Below are 14,770 nucleotides of genomic sequence, written 5' to 3'. Positions count from 1 at the left end.
TCCAAGGAGGCCTGGCTACTGCTCAAGCTAGCACAGAACTTATCATTTTCCACCTAGTGCTAGTCTTGCAGGTATGCAGAATGCAAGGATTATAAGGTCATGGGAATCTCTACCAAGAATCCAGAGGAAAGCTTGTATACCCAGGCAAGGTGTACTAGGGTCCCATTATCCACAGGATGCTCCTGAGAGAGATTGGCATGGAGCTGTAAGATTGATGTCCAAGTTGCAATAGGGACTCCAGGATATTGGAGATGCCAGAAACATGGGATGTCTGCCAAGGAGAACTTGGAGGTATCCCAACAGATAGGCCATGGCAAATATGTGGGTGGGCTCCCTAAGCCATTGGCACCACATGTATCCTAGATGTTGGACATGGAGCTATAGGATTTAGTGTTTTCCCTCTTGGCTTTCATTCTTGCTCTCATCTCATCACTTGGAATAGGAATGTTTACTTTGTGCAATTTTATTTTATTTTATTTTATTTTTGAAATATCCTTTTTAAAATTTTTTTCTTTATTATTATATGTTTTAAATTTTATACATCAGCCATGGGTTCCCCTGTCCTCCCCCCTCCCGCACCCACCCCCACCTTTCTCCCAGCCCCTCCCCTCCATTCCCATGTCCTCCAGGACCAAGACACCCCTGGGATTCACTTAAACCTGGTGGATTCAGTACAGGCAGGTCCTGTTACCTCCTTCCAGGCTGAGCATACATCCCTATGTAAGCCCAAGGTTTCAAACAGCCAGCTCATGCACTAAGGACAGATCCTGGTCCCACAGACTGGGTGCCTCCCAAACAGATCAAGCTATTCAATGGTCTCACTTATCCAGAGGGCCTGATCCAGCTGGGGGCTCCACAGCCTTTGGTTCATAATTCATGTGCTTCCATTCGTTTGGCTATTTGTCCCTGTGCTTTTTGCAATCTTGGATTCAACAATTCACGCTCTTGCAGACCCTCCTCTTTCTCGACAGTTGGACACCTGGAACTCCATCTGGGGCCTGGCTGAGGATCTCTGCATCCACTTCCATCAGTTATTGGATGAGAGTTCCAAGACGACTGTTAGGGTGTTTAGTCATCTGATCACCAGACTAGGTCAGATCAGGCTTTCTCTCAACCATTGCCAGCAGACTACAGAGGATATATCATTGTGGATTTCTGGGGGCCATTGTATTTTAGAAGTATGTAATTTTTTTATTTTATTTTATGGGGATTACAGTTAAGAGACTGAGTCTCTTAATAGACAGACTGAGTCTCAGTAGAGAATTCAGGCTCAAGTTTTTGAAAAATGTTGGAACTGCTAAGATTTTTGGATACTATTGAAGTTATATTTAATGCAGTTTGTATTCTGTGATGCCCATGATCCCTTGAGGGTTTGGTGGAATGCTACAGTTTGAATTAAAGTATCCTTCACTAACTGTTTGAAATGCTTGAGCCTCAGTGGATGATGCTGTTTTTAGAGGTTGGGCATTGGGTAGTGTGGGAACTGGTTGGTGAAAGTAGGTTGCTTTGTGTGGTCTTTGGAAGATTGAACCTGGGCTTCTTCACTCTTGGTTATATCTAGCTCTTGCCATTCTCTCCTGGTCCAACATGATGGAAACAGCCTCCACCAATGCCTCTGGCTCGGTACACTAAGCTGCACTCCATGTCTTCTCCATCATGATAGACATTCAGTCCTCTGAAACTGTGAGTCCGAATAAATATTTCCTTTCTGGAGTTGTTTCTGTCAGAATGATGTGAAAAGTAACTAATAATACACCTGGTGTGGCCAAACCTGAGAAGATCCTAGAATGCTACTAAGGTCATTGAGATGACTTCCCAGGGACAAGGTGGATCCTTGAAGGGTGTCAAATAATATGCTATCAGATAGACATTTCAAAAGGTTCTATGAGGTGACTTGATCCAAAGAAGACAAAACTAGACCCAGGGAGACTGTCAGTAGATTCATTCAACAATCCAGGTGAGGGAGGTCACAGTCCTTGCTGTAAGAGATGCAACCTAGCCCAGTGGGTGCTCTCCAGCCTGCACTCAGATGCTTATTCTGGAATCTCTCTGAAAGGCCTGTGTGCTACAGGGTTGTTCTCCCAAGTTTTCCCTTGGGAAGTGGTAATGACAATGAGAGGGCCTAGTGTGGGGTCTTCAGGTGACTGGGAATCAACCTTCAATGCAGACCAAGGAATTGTCACCTCTTTATCTCTTTTGTGCTTAGCCATGTTGAGCGGCTTGGCTCTCTACACACTTCTGCCATAGTGTACATCATGACAGGCTAAAAACAGCAGGGTCAGTTGATAATGGCCTTGAAACCTTCCAAACTGTGAGCCAAATAAACTTTTTTTTTTTTTTTAATAAGTCAGTGGTTTCAGGTGCTTGTTAGAATAAAGGAAAGCTGAAAAAAAGACAGCAGCTAAAGAAGCTGCATGGCCAGCAGACACCGCATCCAGGGAGGGCAGGAGGCTATGTGACCAGCTGACTCTGTGTCCAGAGAGGGCATCAGGAGGAGGCTATGTGGCCAGCAGACACCACATCCAGGGAGGGTAACAGGAGGAGGCTACATGGCCAGCAGACACTGTGTCCAGAGAGGGCAGTAGGAGGAGCCTACATGGCCAGCAGGTATCGTGTCCAAAGGAGGAAAGCAGCAGAGGCTGGGATGGGATCGGGAGCTGAAAATAAAGCTGTGGAGTTGGAATACAAACCCAGCCTGCAACTGCCCATCCACAGCCTCAGGGACCATAGAGAGTCAGGGCATCTCCGAAAGCACTAAACAGCCAAGGGCAGAAAGCACATTGGAAGAATTTGGCTTTTACTTTTAAGCTAGATAATAATTATCTCATTTTAACATTTCTTAAAATAGCATAGTTTTTACTTCCTTTCACAAGGAAGTTCAATAATTTCTTATGATACTGTGCTATTTAATTGTTAATTACATCATTATTTTATTATCCAGAAATGAGGAACACTTGGTGTGCCTTAGCAGTTTTGAATTCCAGAAGGGAAAGAAATTGAGTCGTTAACCTTTTTTTTTTTTTTCAATAAAAAGAAAAATACCTTAAGCCAGCCCATTCTCTGCCTCATAGGCTCTTTTCCCCTCTTTTTCCAGCAAGTGCTGCATAATAAACTAATTGTATAATTAGGAATAAATGGCTTATAAGTGTGATACCTTATTTTGTTATTAAAAGGTTTAAGTATTCTGTATCTCTTAAAATGCATTCAATTTGAATTAAGGAAGAAGAGAGGAATATAACATAACACTAAATAAGTTTGGGACCCACGGTAGCCCCATTGAGAGTGTTCCCACACCCTCGTCCTCAACCATGAACACATTTCAGGAACTTTTCAGAGTGGCGTGAGCAATTGGCCTCAAGTCTTGTTTTGCAAAGCTGGTTTTGGATGTTCACATTTGTGTCTTCCTCTGAGCAGATAATGGAAGGGCTAGACACCAAGCTGATGAGCCACAAAAATGCACTGTGTTTTCTCTTTATGATGGCCTCAGCTCAGGAGACTTAGACTTTGCTGCTGTTTTGTTCTTGTGTCAATCATAGTCATGGGTGTAGTACACTGGCAGCTTTTACACATTTGCTTAATAAATTAGCATTCTGTTCTGATTGATTCACTGGGTGGAAACATCAAATTTACATGTCAAGCAAAAGAGGGAAGAAGGGAGGAGCACAAGACATGGAGAAGTAGAGGCAAAAATTTCAGTCTATTACAGTTTGCTGGGAAAAGAAAAAAGAGAGAATTTTCATTTTCATTCTAAATCAGGGACTAGTGGAGAGGAATAAACCAAGTAGATGGGGGAAAACCTTTACCCTTTTTTGTAGGACACTAACCTATTTGATCCTACTAAGGTCTGGCAGTTTCTCTGCCCTCTTGCCACAGGGATCATTGGAAAGACCTTTCAATATGCCTGCCAGCTTTTTTGCATCTGAATAAAAGAAGCATTATTCCTGAAGGATCCATCATTTTCAGGGGTATTGGGACAAGAAAATGGCATAACAGATGTGAACACATTTAGAAAGTAAAAGCAATATATAAATGCTAGAGAGTCTTCGTTTTTATTGCACATATCCATCTCATCCTGCCATGTTCTGACAACATTGGCCCTATTAGCTCCATGCATTATAATAATCCATTATTGGCACAATCAGCCTTGGGTGGTAGCAGCTGGCCTTGACTATTAAAATAGAAAATGAGTGGGGGATATGATAGATGAAGTCTGGTTCTAAAGAGAGAAGACTAGTTAGTGTGTGCTACCTTTCAGAACCAGTTCAGTCCATGCCCTGTGACTTCCTCCCAGAAAACCTAGGTCTCCATGAGGCCAGCTGGTCAGATCAGGTTTGGATGGCCAATGTCTTAGTACTTAGATCAAGTCACACCACTTACTAACAAAGGAGTCTGCATAGACTGAGTGATATACTAAGGGAATTGCTGTGTTAGTGGATGCTGGCATCTTTAGATGCCAGTTATGATTTTATAGCAGTGTACAACAGAAATTTGGATCTAAATGGGTCAAAGTTGTCTCCATAAAATGTAGATTTACAAATTTGGGGGAGCACCTTTTTACTACCAGGAGTGACAATGCAAGCATCAGCAAATAGATATGTAATCAGGTAGAAGCTAGAGAAAGAAAGTAGAGGAGTGTGGTGAACCAGCTCTCAGTGAAGGAGGGATCCAGGTCTCCTGGAAGTCAAGCCAATGGTGTTCAAACACTTTCTGATCTGTTGATGCCCCTCTTGTCCTGATTCTGAACCAGACCAAAGTCCTTATTCTCAGAGAGTTTGGAGCACCCTGAGTTATGACTCAACACTAGCTGACCAACTGTTGTGAAAATAGCTGTGTAATCCTCAGTGCTCAAGTGTCCCAGACACTCTTTGAAGCAGAGGGACTTAAAATTGAACATCTGGGTCACACATGACTTTTTTTTTTTCCAGGATTAGTTCTTTTCTTTTAGGTATGTGTGCCGCCTTCTTTCTCCTTCATGCTTGTTCTCTATTCTATCATTAAGAAATTGTTAAAAAAAAAAATACTTTCTTTTAAAATTTTAGATTTCTTCTCCAAGAATCCTCTAAAAATATCCCTTGTTTGCATGGAAGGGAATTGAATCATTTCCTCAGACCTACTAATCTTTCTTACAGATCTGAACTCATCTAGATACTTTTGGAGGCAGCTGTTTTGCTGTTCTCTAACTTAAGTGCTTGTTATCAGAAGTGGTGTCACCCATCTATATGACCTGTATGGGCTGTGTGTGACTCAGAGGCAGATCTATCAGAGCACCATTCACAGGTAGCTCTACAGTGTCCTTCATAAGTTGCCCTCTGGCCTCATTTGTAGAGGGTGAGAATTTCTGCACACCAACATATAGTTGAAATTTTCTCCACTCCTGCCTGGCCCATGGTCAGGACAAATCTCTCTCACCTGCCAGGCCCACAGCTGCTCAGACCCAAACAAGTAAACACACAGAGACTTACATTTCTTATAAACTGTATGGCCATAGCAGGCATCTTGCTAACTGTTCTTATATCTTAAACCAACCCATTTCTATTAAGCTATAAGTTGCCATGTGGCTCGTGGCTTACCAGTACCTTACATCTCACTTGTGATGGCTGCAGCTGGCAGGGTCTCTTTGCCTCAGCCTTCCAATTCCCAGAATTCTCCTCTCTCCATGTCCCACTTATACTTCCTGTCTGGCTACTGGCCAATCAGTGGTTTATTTATGCAGAGCAATATCCACAGCATTTCCGCTTTTCTTTTTTTTTTAAAGGAAGGTTTTAACTTTCACATAGTAAAATTATATATAACAAAACAGTTATCTAGTAAGAATTACAGTTACAATATTAAAGAAGATATCCTATCTATCTTATATTTGTGAGTCTAAGGTTTTATATCTAACTTATCTTTTATCATAACTGAGGAAATTATAACTATCTAGTCTTCAACTACATCAAAGACCCCAGAAGGATATACTATTACCTGAGAGACAGGAGAAGGATGCAAGCAACTTTTGGGAGTCTTGCAAGCGTAGACAGAGACAGCTGGCAGCCTGGAAAGTCACCTAATGTTCCTTTGTAAAGTTGGGGCATCTGTCTTGAGCCCACAGATCTAGAGTCTCTCAGTTATTTCTCCCTGTGTCCTCTCTTTCTGAGGGGAAGGATGGCAGTGACAGTGAAGGGTAAGAAAGGGTTTTAGTATCAGCTCTTAGCTACTGCTCTGACCTCTTGGGCTTTTAATTCTACATTTGGCCCTGTGTTTCTTATTTAACAAGACTGTTACAGCTATACCAACATATTGCCATTCCTACTTATAGTCCTTTTCTTTAGAGCTGTGCATTCTTCCTCAAAACATAAAAGTCTTGATGTGGAGCACACACAAGCATTTTAAGCTGGTATTAGTTATTAATACCTTTGATTCTTACATAGCAAGGATTTTTTTTATTTTATTTTAGGAGGAGGAACATTGAAAGGCATAGTTAATAGACAGTGTGTAAAGACAACTTTCTCCTCCAAAGAAGCACAAAGAGGAAGAATGAGTGTAAGCTAGGGAGTAGGAGGCACAGGACACTCTGATCCTCCAATGGTGGACCTATTTGGGGCATCTGCTTTTGAGGTGTCTGTTCACTGCTTAATTTTAATTGGAAGAGGTTTATATTTGTATTGAACAAAGAGGTGGGTTTCCACTACACAGCTTGTGGATGATTTAATAGCTTTCATTTCTGAGCATTCATCCTAGCACTCACAAATTCTTCAAATGAATTGTTTCCTTTAATCCTTTCAAAGACTCTCATGAGGTTCATAACATCAATATCCTCATTTTGGAGATGAGGAAACCTGTGCTTAGAGGGATTTAGTAAACTGTTTGCAGTCTTACAGTGCATACGTCATCATGCCAGGATGAAATTCCAAGTTGAATTCTAGGGTGTAACAGTGGTGAGCCTGGGGACTGAGACCCAGGCCCTCTGCCTCTTCTAACTCCTCTTCTAGAAGATCTTTTCTTCAGTTTTTGTAGCCCTGTCTGAGTTTTCTGGTGATATTTTTAAACTACTCAGATATTGTGTGTACTTAGTGATTTGTTTCTGGCTTGCTGGCTCAATATCTGGTCCCTGCCCTACTCCCGTGTAACACATAGTTTGCAGAAGTGGTGTCTGTATGCAGTGTGTGTGTGTGTGTGTGTGTGTGTGTGTGTGTGTGTGTGTGTGTGTGTACATGTGTGTGGTGTGTTTGTGTGTGTAAGTACACTTGTATTATGAGTATGAAAGGTCTCTCACTGACCTGGGACTCACCCCTGCCAAGCTAGCTAGCAAACAAGCTCCAAAGATCCACCTCCTAGTTTTGGGATTTCAATCATGTTCCACTTTTTTTCTTTTTCCTTTTTTTGAGATAGGGTCTCACTATGTAGTTCTGGCTGTCCTGGAACTCACTATGTAGACAAGGTTGATCTGCCTCTGAGTGCTGGGCTTAAGGTTTGTGCCAAGATGCATTGCTCCTCTCTGGATCTTTTTGACATGAGTGCTCAGATCCTCATTCTTGTGCAGTAAGCACTTTACCTACTGAGCAGTTCTCATCCACTAAGAACTTGTATTTAGTTGCCCAGGACCACCACTTCTAGTCAATGTGACTGGAATTTAGCTGAAAACACATTATGAAGTCTGGATAGTACCTACAGACAGGGCTTCCACTATTAGAGCCACAGCATCCTCTTAGTCCTGAACTTAGAGGTCTAGCCTTGGGTTCTGTAACTGCTAATGCCAAAGAGATGCCAGAGCTAAGCTGTCAAGAGCATTTGACAGGCTGAGCATAGGCTGCTGGTCCCAGAGACCTGATGCAGTCCCCTTGGCTGCAACAAACACTCCTATTAGCGTGGTCCATCATTTTGATATGTTTTTTTTTTTTTTTTTTTTTTTTTTACAATTTCTAAATGTGTATAGACACAACCTGCCTGCCTTTCTATTCATGTATTCCCCTAGAGCATCTGATTTTCCGCATGGTAGGAACCAGACCCGCACCCACCCTGTTCCCCATTTTAACGCATTTCACGATTTGGTTGCTTTGGTTGCATTTCAAAACGACACATCTGATCAGTTCTTTAGTAATATTGATGTTTTGCCCTTTCAAATGTGTCATTTGATTTTCTGATGTTTTTCTCCATCTGATTTAGTAACACTTTCATTTACTTGCAGCTTTTTATTGGGTCCCTGCAGGTTTATAGAAAGGAATCTGACTTTAGGGTATTGTATTTTAAAATGTTTTTTACTCTAGCATGCCAGTAGCTCTGCCTCCACTAGCCTGACTCCTTCCCTTCCCCCTCTTCTGCCAGTTCTCCTCCTTACCCTTGCCTCAAAACACTGTGAATAAATTCCTCACTACAGAGCTTCAAACACTGGCCTTTCCCCCATCAGATTTAAGTATTTCATTGTGTAAGGCCCATTGCCTTGCTTCAGCTGTTCCCTGTGGATTCAATCAAAGAACAATTTTTAAAAGCGGGTATGGGGAGCAGGCTGATATTTTACATTTCTGACATGTTTTTATTGCCCTGGTTGAAGACATTTCCAAATAGGAATTCTAAACTTTCTAAGGCAGAAACAAAAGCTCAGTATAGTAAGTTCTTTTCTTGCTGTCTGATTTTTCCTGCTTTCTCTCACCAGCTCTGATCTTCTCTCCTACGTTCTTGGCAGGTTAATTTCCACATTTCTGCTCTCTTAACCTCTTCTTCAAGTACAGTAAATGCAGATGTTAGAGGGTGGAGAGACTGACTGAAGGAAAACACACAACAATTTATTTCTTGTGAAATATCCGAAGAAAGCTGACGGATAGAGTAAAATAAAAAAAAAACACAACTTAGTTTTCTATTTATAATTGTTATCACAGATTGTCATAAAAATTTGGATATACAAAAAGACTATGTAATCCATGAGAACCATCTTCTCAACTGTGAAAACTCACCAACGTAAACTTCCTTAGCCTAAGAACATATTCTTAAGATATAAATAGGGCTGTGATGGGGACTCTTGGTTGTCAGCCTGATGGAGTTGAGAATTGCTGTGGAACAAGTCTCAGGGTGTGTTTATGAAGGACTATCTAGATCAGGTTAATTGAGGACAGTAAACTCAATGTGAATATGGGTGGCACCATTCCACTGCCTGGGAGTTGCAGACTGAAGAAGGAAAAGGTGAGCGGAGTGCTAGCCTTTCCCTCTCTGTACTTCTTGGGTTTGGATGCAATGTGCCCACTTGTCTTATATCCCTGCTGCTATGACTTCCCTGCCATGATAGATTCTATTCCTGAACCAAAGCCAACCCTTCTTTCCTTAAGTTGCTTTTGTCAGGCATTTTGCTACAGTAAATGAGACAAGTCACTAAAACAAGGGCCATGAGGTGTAACTTACAATTGCCACCTTGTTTCCCTCATTAGGGAGAATTTATAGAAAACGTTAGGCCAGACACTGTTGTATAGGCTGTATTCTATCATCTCAGCTATTTGGGAGACTGAGGCAGGAGAATCTCAATTTGAAAATCTGCCCAGGCTAAAGTGAATTCAAGGCCAGCCTAGGCAACTTAATGAGACTGTCTCAAAATAAAAAAGCAAAAAGAGGATTGGAATATTATTGCTCAGTTAGTAAAGTAGTCACTTAGCATGCACAAAGCCCTAGATTCAGCCCTTGAAATTACAAAAGATAATGGAAGGTGGAAAGCAGAAGGACAAAAGAAAGGCAAAACCATCCATTTTCCATGGTGGAGCCAGGCCTCAGCATCCGTGTCAGCAGAGATGGTCATTAGGTTATTTAGCTTTCTCTCTGGAGACTTTGCACTCCTACTGCAGCTCCAACCACTGGTGAATTTTAGCCTGTAGAAGACAGTGCATACTGAGCTCCCCAACTTAATTCCATATCTAAGATCAAATGAGACTCTCTGTGTCCCAAAGGAGGGTAGATGCCATCTAATAAGATGTTAGAAATGGCACTGTAGACCTTGCCCTCCTGAGGAGCAGAACAGCGTGCTGTGAGCTCAGCTGGTGTTGCTGTGTGAGCACAAAACAGCAGTATTCTTGGGGAAACAGGAAATACACAAACTCAAATGCATAAAACCCAACTTGTAACATATGGGAGTCTGATATCTGGGATGCTTCTTACTGCAGCTGTTGTGCTTAATGGAGCTCATGCAACCAGGTACCCTGGATGCCAGCTACAGAGCTATATGAGTCATCCTTTGTCCTGCCGGCCTTCAATCCTGTTTTGGTCATAGCCTTCCTTTCTATGCTGCAGTCTAGCCACTGAAGGTCAGATGTATGTGATTTTTCACTTTGGTGTTTACAGCCTCAGAGCTAAAAGTTCCTTTGGATATTAAAACAGACTTTGAACTTGCATTTTTTGAAAGATGCAAGAATTGCTAAGACCCTGAAGACCACGGAGATGGACTAAATGTACTTTGCATTATGGGTGGCCATGAGTCTTTGGAGTTCAGTGGTAGAAGGTTCTGATTTAAATATGCCTCCACAGGCTTACATGCCACAAGGTGAACATCTCTGCTCTGCCAGGTCCCATGGCTCAGAAACAATGGAGCTAACTGACCATGGGCTGAACCCCTCCTCCTCTTTTTTTTTTTTTTTTTCCCAAGACAAGGTTTCTCTGTGTAGCTTTGGAACCTTTCCTGGAACTCACTCTGCAGGCCAGGCTGGCCTTGAACTCACAGATATCCACCTGCCTCAAGTTCCCAAGTTGTGGGATTAAAGGCATACACCACTACCACCTGGCAGGCTAAACCCTTTTTAATAAATAAATCTTTACTCTTAAAATTATTTCTCTCAGATATTTGTGACCTTGATAAAACAAACAAACAAAAATTAGTAACACTATGAACACTATGCCCTATTGGTCTTATCTTTCTACTTGGCTACTTCCTTAGTTACAGACCTGAATATATTTCTAACTCAGACTTCAGTTTTTCCATCTGAATGGTCAATCTTTTTTTAGTCTATTAAAGGCTAATAATGTCGGGTGGTGGTGGCACATGCCTTTAATCCCAGCATTTGGGAGGCAGAGGCAGGCCGATATCTGTGAGTTCAAGGCCAGCCTGGGCTACAGAGTGAGTTCCAGGAAAAGCGCAAAGATACACAGAGAAAGAGAGCTTAGGAGAGCAGGAGATCCCAGCTGGATCAGGAACAGAGTGGGAGAACAAGGAAAGAGATACCATGATAAATGAAGACTCCATGGGAATAGGAAGAAGCAGAGTGCTAGGGAGGTCCACAGGAATCCACAAAGATGACTCCACTATAGACAACTGGCAATAGTCGAGAGAGTGCCTGAGCTGACCTACTCTGGTGATCAGATGGCCAAACACTCTGACTGTTATGATAGAACTCTCATCCAGAGACTGATGGAAGCAGATTCAGAGATCCATGGCCAAGCCCCAGGTAGAGCTCCAGGAGTCCAATTGATGAGAGAGAGGAGGGATTTTATGAGCAAGAGATATCGAGACCATGATTGGAAAAAGCACATGGACAAATAGCTAAACTATCAGAAACACATGAACTGTGAACCAATAGCTGAGGAGCCCCCATGGAACTGGACCAGACCCTCTGGAAAAGTGAGACAGTTGATTAGCCTGAACTGTTTAGGAGGCCCCCAGGCAATGGGACCAGGACCTGTTCTTGGTGCATGAGCTGGCTTTTTGGAGCCTATGGCCTATGCTGAGACACTTTTCTCAGCATTGGTGCAGGGAGGAGGGGACTGGACCTGCATCAACTGAATCTACCAGGTTGGGCTGACTCCCCAGGAAGGCTGTGGGGGTGGGAGGACAGGGGAATCCATAGCTGATGTGTAAAATTAAATTAAACATAAAGTAAAAATGTTTTTTTTTAAATTTTTTTTGAAAAGGCTAATAAAGCCCAGGAAGTGTTCATTCCTTACTTCATCTCACACAATGATACTACAACTTTATTTCTCTCTATTCTTTGTGTGTATATTTGTGTGTGTACCTGTGTGTGCAGGTATAAGTACATATGGATGCCAGAGGTCAACAAGCATTCTTCTCCTTGTTTTTTGAGACAGGATCACTCACTGAAGCAGGGCCTCCCAGTCTCCACTAGACAATCTGACCAACATGCTCCATGGGATCTGCCTGTCTCTTCATTCCCAGTGCTGGAGTCACATGTACATTCCATGGAAGATGACTTTTTCAGGAGTGCTGGGAACCCAAACACAGGTCCTTATGCTTATGTAGCAAGTACTTTGCTAACTGAGCCATCTTTCCAGCCTCATATTTTTCTTATATTCCTTTGTCCCTAACTGTCTCCCTTACTTCCCAGCCCTTAGGTGGAAAGAGAGAATTATTTCCAATAAGTCGTCCTCTGACCTCCAGGAATATACATATGTATAAACACACACACTCACACACCCACACAAATCCACACACTGTCCCCTCACACACACACACATAAATGTAAAAGCAATATTAACAATAATAAACTTTCCTATAATTTCTCCACCAACGATGAAATTTATTATATAAGGGACCTTAAAAAAAGCAGCTATCCAGCCATAATAATTGTCTTTTAAAAAGAAGGAAAACATGTCTGAAATATTAAGTCTACTTTCCTGATGCAAAAAGAGAAGCTTGGTCCCTATCATAGCATCTTCTGGACCACTTAAGAGACCTCTGCCTTCGGATCTCATCATAGACTGTTCATGCTTCATCCTTTTTTTTAGACTCCTCACATTGGAAAATTAAATCCTTCATTCAGCTGAAAGAGGACTTGGCTAATTTCTCCCTACTAAGAGTCTTTGAAGTTCAAAGCATTTAGATTTCTCCCCAGTGTCTGATGATATAAATTCTTTCTCCCAGCCTTTTACCAACTGGAATTCTTTTAGCTGGTACATCACAAACCCAAAAGACAGTCTTCCTAATGATACTTTTGAATGTGCATCAAAAAGCCCCTGTATGTGTTCCAAGACCAGCAGAATCATCCAGAAAAACAAACTACAATGTATCTACTGTAGGAATCTTTGAATTATATGATGATTCTTCAGCAATTTTCCTAAGAAAACAACATGAACACTCTGTCTTTATGGTGTCAATGGGATTAGGGAGCAGCCAAAGGATTGAGTCTTTCTGTAACAGCAAGACAAGATTTGTATATTTTGATTTATTTTAATTATGAATAAAGTGAAATCTATGTGTGATTATTTGCTATAAGACTACTTGTATATCTTTTAAATATATTCTTTTAAATTTTATGTGTATACATGTATGTCTGCATGTATGAATTTGTGCCAGCTGCTCACAGAGGCCAGAATAGGATGTCAAATCTTTGGATATTGAGTAGTAGCAGAGGGTTGTAAGTCTCTCAAGTGGGTTCTGGGAACCAAAATCCCCGTCCTCTGCAGGAGCATAAGGGCTCTTATCTCCAGCCATGCTCCCATTATTTTTCATACTCAGTTATGTGATCTTCTTTTTGGTTGCTTGCATTTTGTAAACTGTCAGCAAGTCTTCTTACTGTGATCTTTTCTCCCAATGACAGACAAGGGAGGCCCTAGCAAGATATTTCACAGTTGGGGCTTTTGACTAGCTTGCTATTTTTAAGCACCAAAAGGCTTGCTTGGAGCTAAGATTATGCATGGCCCTAAAAATAATTTCTCACAATCTTATGAACTAAACAGTCAGACAATATGAGCGTTTCCATTTTCTGAATGGGGAATTGAACTTCAGACTGAGTCCCTTTTGTCTAGAGTGACATGACTATTGGATGCACCATCTGTCTCAGCCCTGCGCCGAGCATTAATCTAAGATGACTTTTGCTTCCTGTAAGGCTGAAGGATGGCAGTCGTGCAAATACTCACTATTTCCAAACAGCGGCTCGCCGCTTTTTTGTTGGGGATCAGGAGCCTCTTCACTGCAGGTGTGTTGGCATTATTCTTTGATTAATCAATGCTGGACAGGGCTTCTGGCTAATCTCATTAGCTAATAATGCTTCTGGGTAATTAGTGTGATGTGTGTAATTATCCTCAGATTTTAGGGCTCTTTTCCACTTTGACAGCATTGGTATGTATTTCATGCTTTGGAGAGCCATGGCCTTTGGAGAGATTGAGTCAAATTCCCAAATGTTTTCATACCATGAGAGCCTACCCCACAATGGGATTATCTGAACTCTACCTATTAAGAACACTTGCACTTCCAGAAATTTCTCAAGTGCACACATATGCACACACACATACATACACACATACACATATTCATATATATATGCATATGCACACACATATACATACATATTCACATATATACACATATGCACATATGTACATACATACACATATACACACATACATATACATATACAAACAATTAAAAATATATACGTACACATATGCACATATACAGCCCAATGAAATGAAATCTGGAATTACTTCCAGAACTTCTCAAATTGGCTAAAGGCATGAGTCTCTAGTTTTGTGATTAAATACCAAACAGGATTCAGCTGAACATATCACACTAAAGAGAAAAGGAAAACAATCCATGAGGGAGAAAGCTATAGCACAATAGATATTATGTTAAATGTTGGTAAATGTTTAATTCTTTAAAGATCCATTCTTTTTATATAAGAAACGTGAGATGTGAGCTCCAGTCTCATTTCTGCCACAGTCTAACCTTCTGACAATTAAACCCATTGATACTTTGTTATGTTGTGAATATGTCTTCCTTGGACTCATTTATTAAACATTTTGTCCCCAGCTGATGGTACTATTTTTGGTGGTAGGAGAAGCTTTAGGAAATGATGTCACAGGGATG

Source organism: Onychomys torridus, chromosome 11 (assembly GCF_903995425.1).
Source record: "Onychomys torridus chromosome 11, mOncTor1.1, whole genome shotgun sequence".
NCBI classification, from domain to species: domain Eukaryota; kingdom Metazoa; phylum Chordata; class Mammalia; order Rodentia; family Cricetidae; genus Onychomys; species Onychomys torridus.
Note: the sequence above shows the minus strand (reverse complement) of the source record.